The sequence below is a fragment of the Trichosurus vulpecula genome, chromosome 2 (assembly GCF_011100635.1).
Source record: "Trichosurus vulpecula isolate mTriVul1 chromosome 2, mTriVul1.pri, whole genome shotgun sequence".
NCBI classification, from domain to species: domain Eukaryota; kingdom Metazoa; phylum Chordata; class Mammalia; order Diprotodontia; family Phalangeridae; genus Trichosurus; species Trichosurus vulpecula.
Genome location: NC_050574.1, coordinates 9713951 through 9728043, shown reverse-complemented (window position 1 = coordinate 9728043; position 14093 = coordinate 9713951).

Here is a 14093-nt window from a genome sequence, read left to right as displayed (position 1 = left end):
GAAGTGAGCTATCTCAGTTCAGCTGAAAGAGAGGGAAGGAGAGAGGGAGGGGAAGACAGAGACAGAGAGAGAAAGAGAAACACAGACAGAAAGACAGAGAGACAGATGGAGAGAGAGAGAGAGAGAGACAGAGGGGGGAGAGGAGAGAGAGAAAAAGAGAGAGAGAGAGAGAGAGAGAGAGAGAGAGAGAGAGAACCACTTGTTATCCAAGGGGAAATTCTCCAAAGTCTCTCATGCGGTAAACGGGGGATTAGAATGTGACCAAGGTGACAGCTCCTCTCCATGCTCACTTTTTCCCAAGATCTTTCTCTTCCCTCAGGGGCCTAAAAGGAATCCAGAATTGCGTGGTTTTCTCTCCCGAAGCTCAAGCCCGAAGACCAGAAGTTCTCTTCTCTCCAGCTCTCACCAACTTCCCCCATCATAAAGACACAGATCACTGAATAATCAATCCCCACCAATTGAGAGAGTCTCCTGCAAATGTTATTTGATCCAGAGATTACAAGGGCAAAGAAAATAAAGTCTACACAACACATTCTAAATGAAACCTTCTGCTCTTCCAAGAATCAAGTCACCCACATCCCATTATGCCCTCCTGCCACTTTCCCAAAAATGTCCTCTGCCCAGCACTCTACTCCAGCAAAATACAAATGCCTTGAGAGGAAAGACTTTCGCTCTTGCGCTTGGACCTTCAAACACAATGTCTAACACATAGTAGGTGTTTAATAAGTAGTTGTGGAGCTGAATTGCACGTTTGAGTGAATCGGTGATATAATGAATGTGGGTACTCTTTCAGTCACTGCAAATCAAAGTCACCCAGACCTCATTCTGAGGGACTCCTGTCTGTGCCCCCTTGTTAATTACTCATCCACCAGCTTCCAAATGTTGAGGTTCAAAAAATCAGCAGTTATCTTTAAGGGCTGGGAAGACAAAGTCAAGAAGTAACATCAGGATGACTGAAGAGTTGGTTGAATTCCCTCATTGGGATCATGATAGGGCAAAAAAAAAAAAAAAAAGCTTTTCTTCAATTAACAAATTGCCAACAAAGGGGTCATTTTGAAGTAGAATGTAAGCTCCTTGAGGACAGGGACTATTTTATTTTACTTTATGTCTTCAGCGTGAAGTTCAGGGTCTGATGCATAGCAGGCACTAAATAATGACATTGGATTGGATTGAATGTACATGCAAAGGGCACAAGACACCAAGAGAAATGAGAAAGAAACGGTGGGAACGTGGGCAATCATAAGCACAATACTCTCACCTAGGACTGGGGAGAGGAAAAGGATAAACACTAAAAACAGGGAGGGGTGGAACCTACAGATTTGATTCCATCAATATGGAAATTGGTGAATGTTGTAGATATTTGTTGAAGCCTCTTTGAGGGTAAGAAACAAGGGAGGAAAAGAGAGAAACTTCAAAGTAGAGTGATAACTAAACTACAAATTATAATTAATGTAGTAGGTACGTATAGGGTGAGAGTTTTGGTGTCTGTACAGACTGGGATTTGAATTGTATCTGTTATCATAGAAGTGTATCAAAGTGAGTTTCTGGGTGTTAGCCTGTGTGTGAACTAACTTAAAGAAAGTAGATTTTTGTTTTACTGAAAAGACAAAGCATAGAGATGAGTATGATGGAACAAAACCCAAATTGAATAATTAGATCCTCAAATGCTGATGGACTCAATTCCCCTATAAAAAGAAAAGAGTTTATAAAAATGAATCAAAACACAAAACTCAACAACATGTTGCCCATAGGAAACACATCTAAGACAAAAAGATATTTCTGGGTTTAAAAGGAGAGGTTGGGGGGAAAGTCATTTTATAACATGGGAATTCCAGAAATCAGGGATTGTGTTAATTATCTCAAATAAATCTCAATCCGATTGCCAGAGAAATAAATGTAATCTATGTCATAATTCAAGGGACCATAAACAGTGAAAATATATCAGTTGTCTGGGGCAGCTAGGTGGCACAGTGAGCAGAGCACCGGCCTTGGAGTCAGGAGTACCTGAGTTCAAATCCTGCCTCAGGCACTTGACATATGTACTAGCTGTGTGACTTTGGGTAAGTCATATAACCCCAACTGCCCTGCCAAAAAAAAGAAAATATACCAGTTGTATATGAATATACATATGCACATATATAGTATGTGCTCTGCACCTAACAACAAAACAACTAATTTTTAAAAGATATTAAGTAACTCATGAAAGGATTTAAGAAATGTGAATGGCATCAAGTTTTATATTGTTGGGTGCAAAGTCAGCTAGGTACACAGTAGAAAAGGTGCTAGGCCTGGAGTAAGGAAGCCCTGAGTTCCAATTTGGACTTAGAAACTTATTAGCTGTTACCTAGAGCAAGTCACTTCAGCTCTGTTTGCCTCAGTTTCCTCATCTGTAAAATGATGATAATAGCACCCACCTCACACGGTTGTTGTGAGGATCGGATGAGATAATAATTGTAAAACTCTTAGCACAGCGCCTGGCACATAGTAGGCACTTAATGTTTCTCCCCTCCCCCACCCCCCCACATAAGGGAGTGGTACACGGGGAAGGGAATTTTGCTCTGGGAAATCAGAGGGATGGCAAATTGATCCACAAGGTAGTCAACTGTTACAGCCTTTCTAGACGCAGTGATGGAATTGAGTGGACTACTGTACCCAGCTACACCAATGGACAAGCATACGAAGTACGTATTAAGAGCCATGCACTGTCCAAGCACCGAGCGCTGCGGATGTCTGACCCAGCCCTCAGGGAGCTTGCACTTACACAGAGAAGACGACATGTAACTGTACAGAGTGTGACATTTTCTATCGTGGTCATGCCCTTGATCTTACCATCGCAAAGAAATGTGTCACCGCCATGTTCATGAACTTTGGGATTCCCTGATCTGATCCTAATCCCTTGTCACTTTACCTCCTGAGGTGCATCCCCCTGAAGACCCCAGCCTCGTCCTCCGACATCACTTAACTATCAAAATCTCCCCCAATCGCTTCTGTTATCCTTTCTCATGCTGATTCCTTAGAAGGCAGCAGTTAAGTGTTAGGCCCAAATTTTTCTGTGTCTTTTGAAAAGAATTGTAATAGCATTTAAAATCTCTGAGACTAGCTATTTAGGCTGGCGTTACAGACGTATCCCCATCTCCACTAATAAAATATAGGTCTCTTGGGAGCAGGAACTGCTTCATTTTCATCTGTGACTGGCCAGCACCTTGCACAGGGTTGTGCACACAGTAGGTGCTTAATAAATGTCTGTTGATTCATGGGTAGCCTTTGGTGATGTAGTCACATTTCCCTTGGCTGTTTTCTCTTGGGCATCTCTGGAGGCTACTGCTGCTTTCTGATGTCACCAGTTGTGACCGGGATGGGGCTTCTTCTGCTTAGAGGGAGGAGTTTGTTGGCACTTTATTGCCCCAAGGTGACAATTCTTCATCACATAAACCTCCTAACCATTTATCTAGCTGCAGAAGCCCGTCCACATTCTAAGTCCATTGCTTTCTATCTGCCACTATTCTGGGGGTCTCAGTTTAAATTTTTATTTGAATTATGGTTCAAAAATCCCTTTAAATCCCTTTCATGAGAGAGGATTCTGGGAAGATGGAGGGGGTAGGTCAGAAAATTCCAAGCTCTCAAGATTTTCCCCCACCAAAGAGAGAAAATAACACCTTAGGGTGAACAAAGCCTGGGTAAAAATAAATAAGGATAGGGCCACAACAGGGGACTTCCTGGGACAATTTGAGAAGATCAGAAGGAAAATCCCAGGACTAGGTTTGGTCCCTGTGAAGAGTAAACACGGCCAGGCTAGGGTCTGCTTTAACAACAAATGGCAAGCCCTGGGGTTAGTTGGTTTGAGAGGCTGCCTAGGCCCCAGCCACTGGAACTTTAACCCCCAGGATAGTGAGGGGAGTTAGGTGTCTGAGCCCGGGAAGATCAAGAGAACCTCTGCTGACAAGGAACACCAGATCCAGTTCTGTGCTTCAGAGAGCTGTGATGGGAAGGAAGCAGCACTAGGCAGAAGCAGTGGGGCAGAAAGCCCCTGGCTGTGAGTACTTACTGGAGCCTGAAGGTTTGGCTTTCCTTCCAGGCTAGAGGAGAGAATTGAAGATCTTGGGCTAGAGGTACCATCCCCCATACCCCAGGGCTAGAGGTGATTACAAAATTTAAGCTATTACTACACAAAAATGTACAGGCAAAGGAGAAAGAATCCAACCATAGAAAGTTATTATGGGAATAGAGAAGACTGGGTTCATCTTCAGAGGACACTGAAGCAAAGAAACCCTCTTCTACCCCAAAGAGTAATGTCAAATGGTCACCTGCCCAAAAAGAATTTAGAGAAGAACTTTTAAAATACTTTTAAAATCAGATGAGAGAAATGGAGGAAAAATTTTTTTTAAATAATCCAAGAAAAACAAGATTATGAAAAGAAAATCAACCGATTAGAAAAAGAGATCCAGAATCTTAAGGAAGAAGATGACACCTTGAAAATTGGAATTGGGCAAGGCAAAGCCAGCGAAGTTATGAGAGATCAAGAAATAATTAAACAAAATATGAAGAACGAAAAATAGAAGAGAAAGTTTTCACATCTTATGAGAAAAACAGTGGATCTGGAGAACAATCAAGAAAAGAAAATATAAGAAATAATTGAACTACCTGAAAGTTATCATCTAACAAAGAATCTTGATACAATAATACAAGAAATAATTAAAGAAAATTGTTCTGAAGCATTAGAACAAGGGGGGAAAGTAGAAATAGAAAAAAATCCATCAAGCACCACTTGAAAAAGATCCTCTGAGGAAAACTCATAGGAATATTATACACAAATTCTGAGACCCCCAGCTCAAGGATAAAATATTAAAAGCAACAAGAAAAAATCAATTTAAATATAATGGTGCCACAATCACAAGACCTAGCTACAAAGACATTAAAGTACCACAGATCTTGGAACACTATATATCAAAGAGCAAAATAACTGGGGCTCTGGCCGAAAATATCATACCCAGCAAAGTTAAGCATAATCTTGAATGAAAAAAATGGACATTTGATCAACTGTCAAGACTTTCAGGACTTTGTTAAAAATAAAACCTGAACTTAATAGAAGATTTGACATACAAAAGCCAAGAGAAACATAAAATACATACCAAAGACCGATCACAAGGGATTCAATAAGGACAGACCACTTACTTTTTATATATGTAAATGTAAAACATATATCCAAGATTGCTATTAGCAATAGGGTAGTTTGTAAGAAAGATTGGGGTAGACCTGATATGATATGACTTTAAAAAGTAAAAGTATTTAGGAACAGCTAAAAAGAGTAATTATTTTATACAAATGAGGAACAAGAAGAAGAATCGATACAGAGAAATTAGATGGGGGAGGAGGAATGGATAGTTCTGGTAACCTGCTTTCATTGGGAATGGGTTTGAGAGGGTACAATACTTATACATCTGGAAGAGTATAAAAGTCTTCTAAATTCAGAAGAAATAAAATGGTAAGGGGATTGGGAGGGGGGAGAGGACAAGGGAGGGATCTCTAGAGGGGAGGGTGAGGAAATAGGTTAAAGGGGGTATAGAAGGGAGCTTAGACCAATGGGAATGAGAGGATAGCGGAGGGATCTGTAGAGGGAAGGGGGTGGGAATATGTTATAGGGGACTATAGGGTGTTTAGATTTATAGGAATGGGATGATAGGGGAGCGATCCTTGGTGGGGGATAGACAAGTAATAGGAGGGCAAGGTAGTTGGTAGAAGTGACGTAGAAGAGTCAGGAGGGATAGGAAATGAGACATATGCACAAACATAAAAACAAAGATCAGGAGTAGAATTTGTTAGAGAAAATATATTTCTATATATGTATGTATATATGTATATGCATATGTATGTATCTATATTTATGTAGTAAAATATCTGCATTTAATTATAGCCTTCTGGGGAGGGGGGAGGATGAAAAAAGAACAAAGTAAAAAGTGCACAGCACTTACAAGGAAGCAAACACAATGTGTAGTATTTATCATACAGGCTTTCTTGAAATGAAAATGTATCATTACATATTTTGAATCCTCTTATGTTCTGCTATGCACATGACATGCTTTTTTTGCTTTTCTTACTTTGCATTTAAGTCCCAATATTTAAGTTTGTGATATGTTTTTTTTTTCTTTTCTCTATTCTGTATTTGTGTTCTGGTGTTTGAGTCTAAAATAAAATTTAAAAATAAAAATAATAAACATAAAAAATAAACTCCTTTCATATCCTTGTTTCAAGAACTTTGGTCCCTTCAAATCATCCTGTGGATTCCACTCAGCAAAACTCTAAAGGCAGAACTGAAGGGATTCCTTGTAACCTCCATAATGCTGCTGGTGCCACTTGAACCAAGTTGGAGGCAAAAATGGGCCAGATGGGATCATGGGATTGGCAGCTTCATTCATTCCTATCATCTATCCAAATCCACTGTACTCCCCACATGATCAATTATCTACCTCGTTGCTGACTTATTTGATGCATTTTGGAAGTGAGGTTTTTATATATTTGTCATTGTTCAGTCATTCAGTTGTGTCCGACTCTTTGTGACCCCATGGGTCATAGCATATTAGGCCTTCCTATCCTCTGTTCTTTGAATCTAAGCTCCCTATTTGAATCTAAATTCTCTTAGGTCAGAGACTGTCTTACTTTTTTTTCCTGTATATCCCCAGCATTTAGTACAGTATCTGGCCAATGGCAAGAGCTTATTTTTTTCATTCTTTCATTCACCTTTGAAATTCTGTTATAAGGATCATGGGATTATGTCAAAAATCAAATTAAAGAGACAGTAAAAAAAAAAGTTATTCAACATAATGACTGATATGACATTAAAGCATTTGGGATGTAGATGAAGTTGGGTTTTTTTAATTTTCCTGAATTCATATGTGAACAAAAGATAAAAATGAATAATGACATGAGTTTATTTTTGGATGCTTGGATGGGTTTTGTCATGATTGAAATTAAGGTAAACTGAGGCACAAAGTTACAAGCACATTCAATTTATTGGTAAGGCTAACAATTACCGACAAAAAAGGTCTTTCAGCTCTTCAAAAAGCCAAAAGACCATGAATGAGGGATGACAGATTATTTTTACGAACAAGAGAAGGAGTATCCAAAAATCAGAAGGCAGCATCATAGGTAGGAAAACCAATACAACTGGTTACAAAGTCAGAAGTGTCATAAATGTGGGGGGTGAAGATGGGCTGGACATTCGGAATGCAGAGCTAGCAACAACCCCTCCTTCCATCTTACCACTATGGAAAGTTCCTTGTGGGGTCCACCTACATGGCTAATTGGTGTCACAGTGATAATGGACTAGATTTTCTTGAAGAACAGCCAGTGTTGCTGAGATAACAGACCAGACTCCCTAGCATCCACCCGCATCCTTCAGGGATAGCAGACTTCCTTTACATGAGAATGAAACAGTGATTAGCAGGAGAACTGAACTTCTAAACTTAACTCAGAGACAGTGAGTGATTATGCAAAATGTCACAGTGATACAAAGTGATATCAATTACAGAATGGAATCAATTTGATATTCTCAGTGGTCAGTCTGTAATATCATCACTGTGAGTATTCCCTTCAAAGCTGAGCTCTAGATCCCGACTCGGTAATGCCCTCCTTTGCATTGCTGGTCTTGTCCATGTCTTCCAATAGATGCTCAGTAGAAGGTCCACCTAACATACTGGTGGCCTTCCTCTCCACTTCATAACACGATGTAGATTCAGATGCTGGTGGAGTGCCCAGGCCATGAAGCCATTACACCTCACGCATACCTCAGTGACTGGTCCAGCTTCCTTCTCACTCTATCTATCCATTAATCTTATGATATCCATGAAGCCACTTCCTCCAGGAAGTTCTTAGACCCATGGATAATACATGGTAGAAGGGCAAGGGACCCCATCATTTGGTAAATGAAGAGATTGGGGCCCAAGGAAAGGACGTGACTTGTCCGTGACTTCCCAGGGAAGGCTGTCTCCGTAGTGTGGCGCTGCCCTCCCTACATTACAGTCTGCTTGTCTTGTCATGTGTCTCTCCATCATCTCTGAGTCAATCAATCAATGGATGAGTCAACAGGCATTAACTAAGGTCTTACTGTGTGCTGGGTACAAAACAAAAATGAAAATGACTTTCAATTGAATTCTTCAGAGACTGCAGGGAAGGAGGGCACTTCACAGAGAACAACTTACAGTCGCAGATGGTGCTTTTGTTGGGCAGAGGAAGAGGAAGCGGCTTGGATTATAGCAAGGAGACCTTCAAGCCAAGAGGTCACCTTACATAGGAGGAGAAGGAGAGGAGAGTTTAGAGTAAGGTTTACGCCAACAATGAATGCTATCCACAGTTCAGGCATTTATGTGCAGACATCTCAGGGATTTGGGGTTTTATTATTGCTGTCTCTTTTCTTGCCTTTCCTCTCCTCTATAATCTTCTGGTTATTTCCACTGCTGTCCTTCTCACAAGGTAGCTACCCTTCATGGAGGTTTGCTCATTAATTCATGAGGAGCTTGAAGGCCACTTAAACTTCCAGATCTTCTTCAGGTTGAACCACTTCCTCACCATGCCTCCCACATCTCATACTTGTGAACCTGACTTTTCAACCCTGAGTTGAGGATTGTAGGACTTAGGAGTTTAGGATTCTCTTTATTTATGGAGAGAAGCCTCAGCAGAGAATCTGCCATATCCCTATAATGCTTCAGGGTCAAGGAAATGTACTCCTTGGAAGACTGGTCTGAAGTTCATGAGAGCTTCAGGCATGGAGTTCTGTCCCTAAGCCTAGTCAGAGACCCAAGGGGAGAGTGTGACCATCTGAAACAACCAAGTAGATGGTTTCTGATCTGAGGTGGAGTAGTGGGGCTGAGGCGGGCTCCTGGGGCCATCGGCTGGAGTTGTACACGCATGGTGGCTGGAACCGTACAGACATCAGCCTGGGTAGGAGGAAGATTGTCTTTCAAAGTCCCTTCCTAAGTCCAGGGGCTGCAGACTCCTGTCTTTCAGCTCCTGGTTTAGTGACTGCACTAAAAGATTCCATTTTGATTCTTGCATTCTTTTTCATCTTCAGTTATTAAAGTGGCACTAATTGGACTTTACAATTCACCAGTTCCTGTTACCTTTTTGAAGTGTTTAAATCTGCCAGAAGGAGGCAAATTTAGGCTTAGCCCACAAGAAAGGGGCATAGCCCAGCAAGCCTGACGCCTGGGTACAGATCACTTTGTGTCATCCACTGGGCAGGCCTTTCACATTGTCAATGCTCCAGCCTCCCAGATGCTGGGCAGTATGGACCCACTGATCAGCGGAGGCCCCCAGGTTTCTAGGGGCCAGGAGTTGGCAGATGGGGGGAAGGCTTAAGAAGGTGACTTGGTCTTCTGGGTGGAGAGGCCAGCAGTTTGGTTACTGGCAGGGATGCATAACAAAAGAGATCAAACTGGGTAAGGGAAGCAGAGCACAGGTTGGCTCCACCTAGTGCTTTTGGGTTTTCATCTCAGTTGATTTTCATGGTACATAAGGGTATGGTATGGGGGAAGGTTGGTAGGAATCTCCTCAACCCAGCATTTGTACTTTGCTAACTGGAGCCCTGGAATAAGAATTAAAAACAAATTTTTTGAACAGGATTCCAGTAAGCATTAGCCTAAAAGAGTCAGAGGAAGCCACCAAAGAGAAGCATTCCTTTCACAACCGTGCATCTGGGTACCTCTTTGAGAGCTCCCAGGGCAAGCTTACATTCCAAAAGGAGAATCAGACTGCTCTGCTTTGTCCTAGAGGGCAGAAGCAATGACAAAGGGGACATGTGGCCATGGGAAGGTGGTTAGGGAGTCATGTTTAGGCCTAATGTCAGGGAATGCCTCCTAGTTACTAGAGCAATCCAAAAGATCGGCGGGCTGCCTTGGGGGAAAGGGGGAAATTACCCTCCTTTGAGGTCCTCAAGGAAACGCTAGATGAAGTCATGAGAGGGAACTGTAACAGACTCTGGCTGGACTATCTGACTTCTTACTGCCCTTGTCAGTCCCTTATCATATTCTCTCATTTCCCTTACAAAGGACCTTCTGGGCCTACCCCCTAACTCACACTCAAGGATTAGGTTCCATTGGGAGTGACACCTCTAGGCTCAAGACACACTTATGGGTCTGCACTCCTAATACTATGTTCATGAACCCCCACTAACGTACGTATCTCCTATAGTCAGCCAGGAGACACAATGAGCACAAAGCAAAGGCATTTACCTGGGATAGCATTACAAGAACTACAAAGCATCATTCCCCACTCCCGCCACAAACCTGAAATGGAAGTGCTGGGAAGAAACACTGAGGCATGGGAAGCCCTCCTGCAACCGGTTCTGGTCAGCTAACCAGTGCGGTCCAGGAGAGGCTCTTTGACTGGCTGCTGGGACATCCAAAATGGATGCCCTGTTATTCTCGTTGTTCGGTCGTGTCTGATTCTGTGACCCTGTGAACCTCTGTCCGTTGGGTTTTCTTGTCAAAGATACTGGAACAGTTTCCCATTTCTTTCTCCAGAGGAAAACAGAGGTTAAGTGACTTGCCCAAGGTCATACAGCTAGGAAGTTTCTGAGGCTGGATTTGAACTCAGGTCTTCCTGACTCCAAGCTTAGTTCTCTATCCAGTGTGCCACCTAACTGTTCTTGGGTTCACCCTTTTGCTGATAGTGTCTGGTGACACTAATGTAGAGAGGCCTTGGATCCCCCTCCGTAAGGTCCCTATGTGGTCCCCTGATTAACAGGCGTTGGTCATTTGCCTTGCTGTCTGTGAATCCAGAGGCTTCAACTCTGAGAGTTTGGAAAGGTCAGGAGAGTGAGCTTTCCCCATGCGGTCAGCCGATTCAGCATGGATGCCCTGAGAAGCAAGGAGCGGCCTCATGAAGCGATCGCTGGGACCTGGCCCCATGGGAACCGAGACAAAGGCTCATCCAAAGGGGATGCCACCTTTGGATACGAATTTGGCAAGACTTGTGCTATGTGGAAACTGTGCTAAGTGTGAGCCCACACTGTCAAGAGACCAAGGTGGGATAGGGGAGAGTGTGGCCCCAAGATATCGGAGCAGGGGCAGGGCTTTCTTGGGGATGCTTGGACGTGGGGTTTTGCCCCATCTTCAAGGTGCCTATATCCTTTTGTAGAAGCTAACTGATGTTAGGGGTTAAATGGAACTGAGGTACTCCTCGGTGGCAGGGAAAACACAACCAGAGGGGTCTCGCGCCAAGAGCATTAGAGGAGTTATTCCCCAGGCTGTCAGAGGTGCCCTAGGACCCTGAGTGGAAGCCGCAGCAGCCTGGCTCTGAGAGGGTGAGCCAGAACCTGCAGACTGCATTGAAGCACCTTCTCCAAGGGAAGGGGAGGCAAGGAAACCGAAATGGGGAAACTGGAGAGGAGGAGAGAGGAAGGGAGGCCCACTTGGGGCACCAAGAAATTCCAAAGAAGGTCACAGATGTTAGACGTTCCCTATTTCTCCAGTTTCAGTGGGTGCTAGGTTTGGGGGTGGAGAAGGCAGTGTTGTCATCAAATCATGTGGTCTGAACCCAGCCCTGCTGTCTCTTTCTCCTTCCTTCATCCAGCTGTGGCCAAGCAAATTGGGTCAGGGTTGAGTCATGGTTGAACATGGCCCCCAAAGTCACCTTTCTGCTGTGCTGTAAGTGCCAGGGCCCCAGGCTGGGCAGGAGGGGAAGGAAGACTCTGAGAAGGGCTTTGGACAGAGGCTACATGAGACACATGGGGACACTGAGGCTGGGGAGAGGCTGCCTGGACACCACAGATCACTGGTATCTGACCCTTCCTCTGATCCACAACGAGTTAGTTGGATGGGGTGGGAGTGGGCCCCAGACACATAACTATAGACAGCTGGAGCTGGGGGCAGGATCACCTGTAACCTGAGCCTCTCCTTCAGGGCTGTGTCTGAGCCAGAAGGTGAGTCCTTCCCCTGTCAACCTTCCAGCTCAGCACAGAAAATCACCTCCAAAGCAGCGAATGCTGTGGGGAGGGAGGACCTTGTGGGTGCCTTTTCTGGGCTGAAGGGGGTGACTTTGGTTGGAAGAGTAAGGGTTGGGGGCTGGAACAACACCCAGGAGGGCTCTGAAATCCAGGCTCTGATTCCCTTCCAGGGACACTCCCCAGACCCTCTCTTAGGACTATGCCCAGTTCTGTGGTCCCCAAGGGAGCAGAGGTAAAATTCTATTGCCAGGGCCCACAGGGAAGCAAGAGTTTTCAGCTTTGGCAGGATAAAGAATTCTTACTCCAAATAAATACCTCCAGAGAGGAGGCTGAGTTCTGCTCTCCAATTAAGGACACTCATGCTTCAGGCAACTACAGCTGATGCTACATGCAGGGCTCCCACTGGTCAGAGTTCAGTGCTCCCCTGCAGCTGGTGACAGGTAAGGAGGAACCCAGGATGACCTGGCCCTGGTGGGCAGGGGCTGGTCCTGACAGCTGAGTCCCAGGGCCCTCTCTGGGATGTCATTTCCCCCTAGTAGCCCTACAGACCCTGGTTTGTTGAAGAGGCCACCTTTGCTTGGCCTCTGGGTCCCTTTGTCCCTGGACTCTCTTACCCTGGAGAGGAAGCAGAGCCCACCTTATCCTGGGCCCCTGGAACCCTGAACAGCTCTTCTTCCTTAGGACCTTTCTGCTTCTGTCTCAGGCTAAGGAAATCCTTCCTGGGGCTGATGCTGATGCTCCCCTTAACCGTTGGGGTGGGGACATAGAATAAAGACATAGAATCTCACAGCTAGAAAGGACCTCAGTGGCCATCAAGTCCAACTGCGTAGATGAAGAAGACTGTGGAGTTTTGCTTGGTGGGGGCCACCCATCTGGGATGCTGTTACCTCTTCCAGAAGTTTGATAGCCCTACAAGCTTTCTCTGTAATTTTGCAACCCCCCTGAATTATCTGGGCAATAACTACCCCCACAGGCTGATCAGAGGCTGCAGGCCTTTCCACTGCCTAGATCCCCTCTACCATCATCCTAAAAAAACTCCCTTCATCCATTCATCATCGCTACTTATCACCCCATCTCTGCTCTTTTTGTGGCTAAACTCCTCCAAAAGGCCTCCACTTCCTCTCCTCTCTCTCCCTTCTTAACCCCTTACAATGTGGCTTCTGACCTTATCATTCAACCCAAACTGCTCTCTCCAAAGTGACCAGTGATCTTCCAGGTGTCCATTCCAGTCCTTTCTCCTTGTCCTCTCTGCAGCCATGGACACTTCGGATCACTCTCTTCCCATGGATACTGTCTTCTCTGGAGGTTTTCTGGACACTCCCAGGTGAAAGCAAGCTCTCTCTGCTCAAACGTTCTAAGCTTTTTCTGGACCCCCTTACCAACTTAACTTTCTCTCCCATGTAACAGTTGTCCGAGTACTTGTGTTGCCCCTATTTGAAATATAGGTTCCTAGAGGGTAGGGTCAAGCCAAGGCAACAAGCATGTATCAAAGGTTGTGTTGGTAAGCGAAATGGGCTCTTAGCACTTAGTTCAACAAGTGCCCTTGAAGAGTTTGGTTTGTTTCCTTTGAGTAATTCAGCATATTTCATCGAGCCTTACTTGGTGCTAAGCCCCAGGCCCAAACCCCTATTAGGTGTAAAACCTGTGTGGGTATGGATTGGTAACTTAGGTGGGGCCCAAGGTGGGGCTAACTCAGGGGAGGGCCTAGTTTACGAATGAGTTTGAGTGATAGGTTTGGGACATCAGAGGCTCTTACAACACGTGGGTTTAAGTCGACTCTTTGTGACGATTTTAGGTCACATGGGTGAGTGGCACGTGTGACTCACCCCTGATGCTGAAAAAAAATATAAAACCAGGGGTTGGCCTTCTCTTCTTGGGAGCTCTTTCCCACAGCAGTGGTGCCACGTGTGACTCTGGGCCAGCCCTTGTTCTGAGCTCCCGGGCTGAACCTAGATGTTGGTAACTATGAATTGTATTGGGTCTGTCTGTTGATGTTTGTAATTTGTTTGTATTTGTTCTGAAGTTCAGTATGCTGGCTTTTTCCCCTGAACTAAGTGAATATTTGTATGCTGAATTAAAGTAAGCTTGTCAACCCCTTAAACGTTGCTTTCCTTATTAAAGTAGATCAAAAGAACCTGTGCTTTTGCAGTGTGCT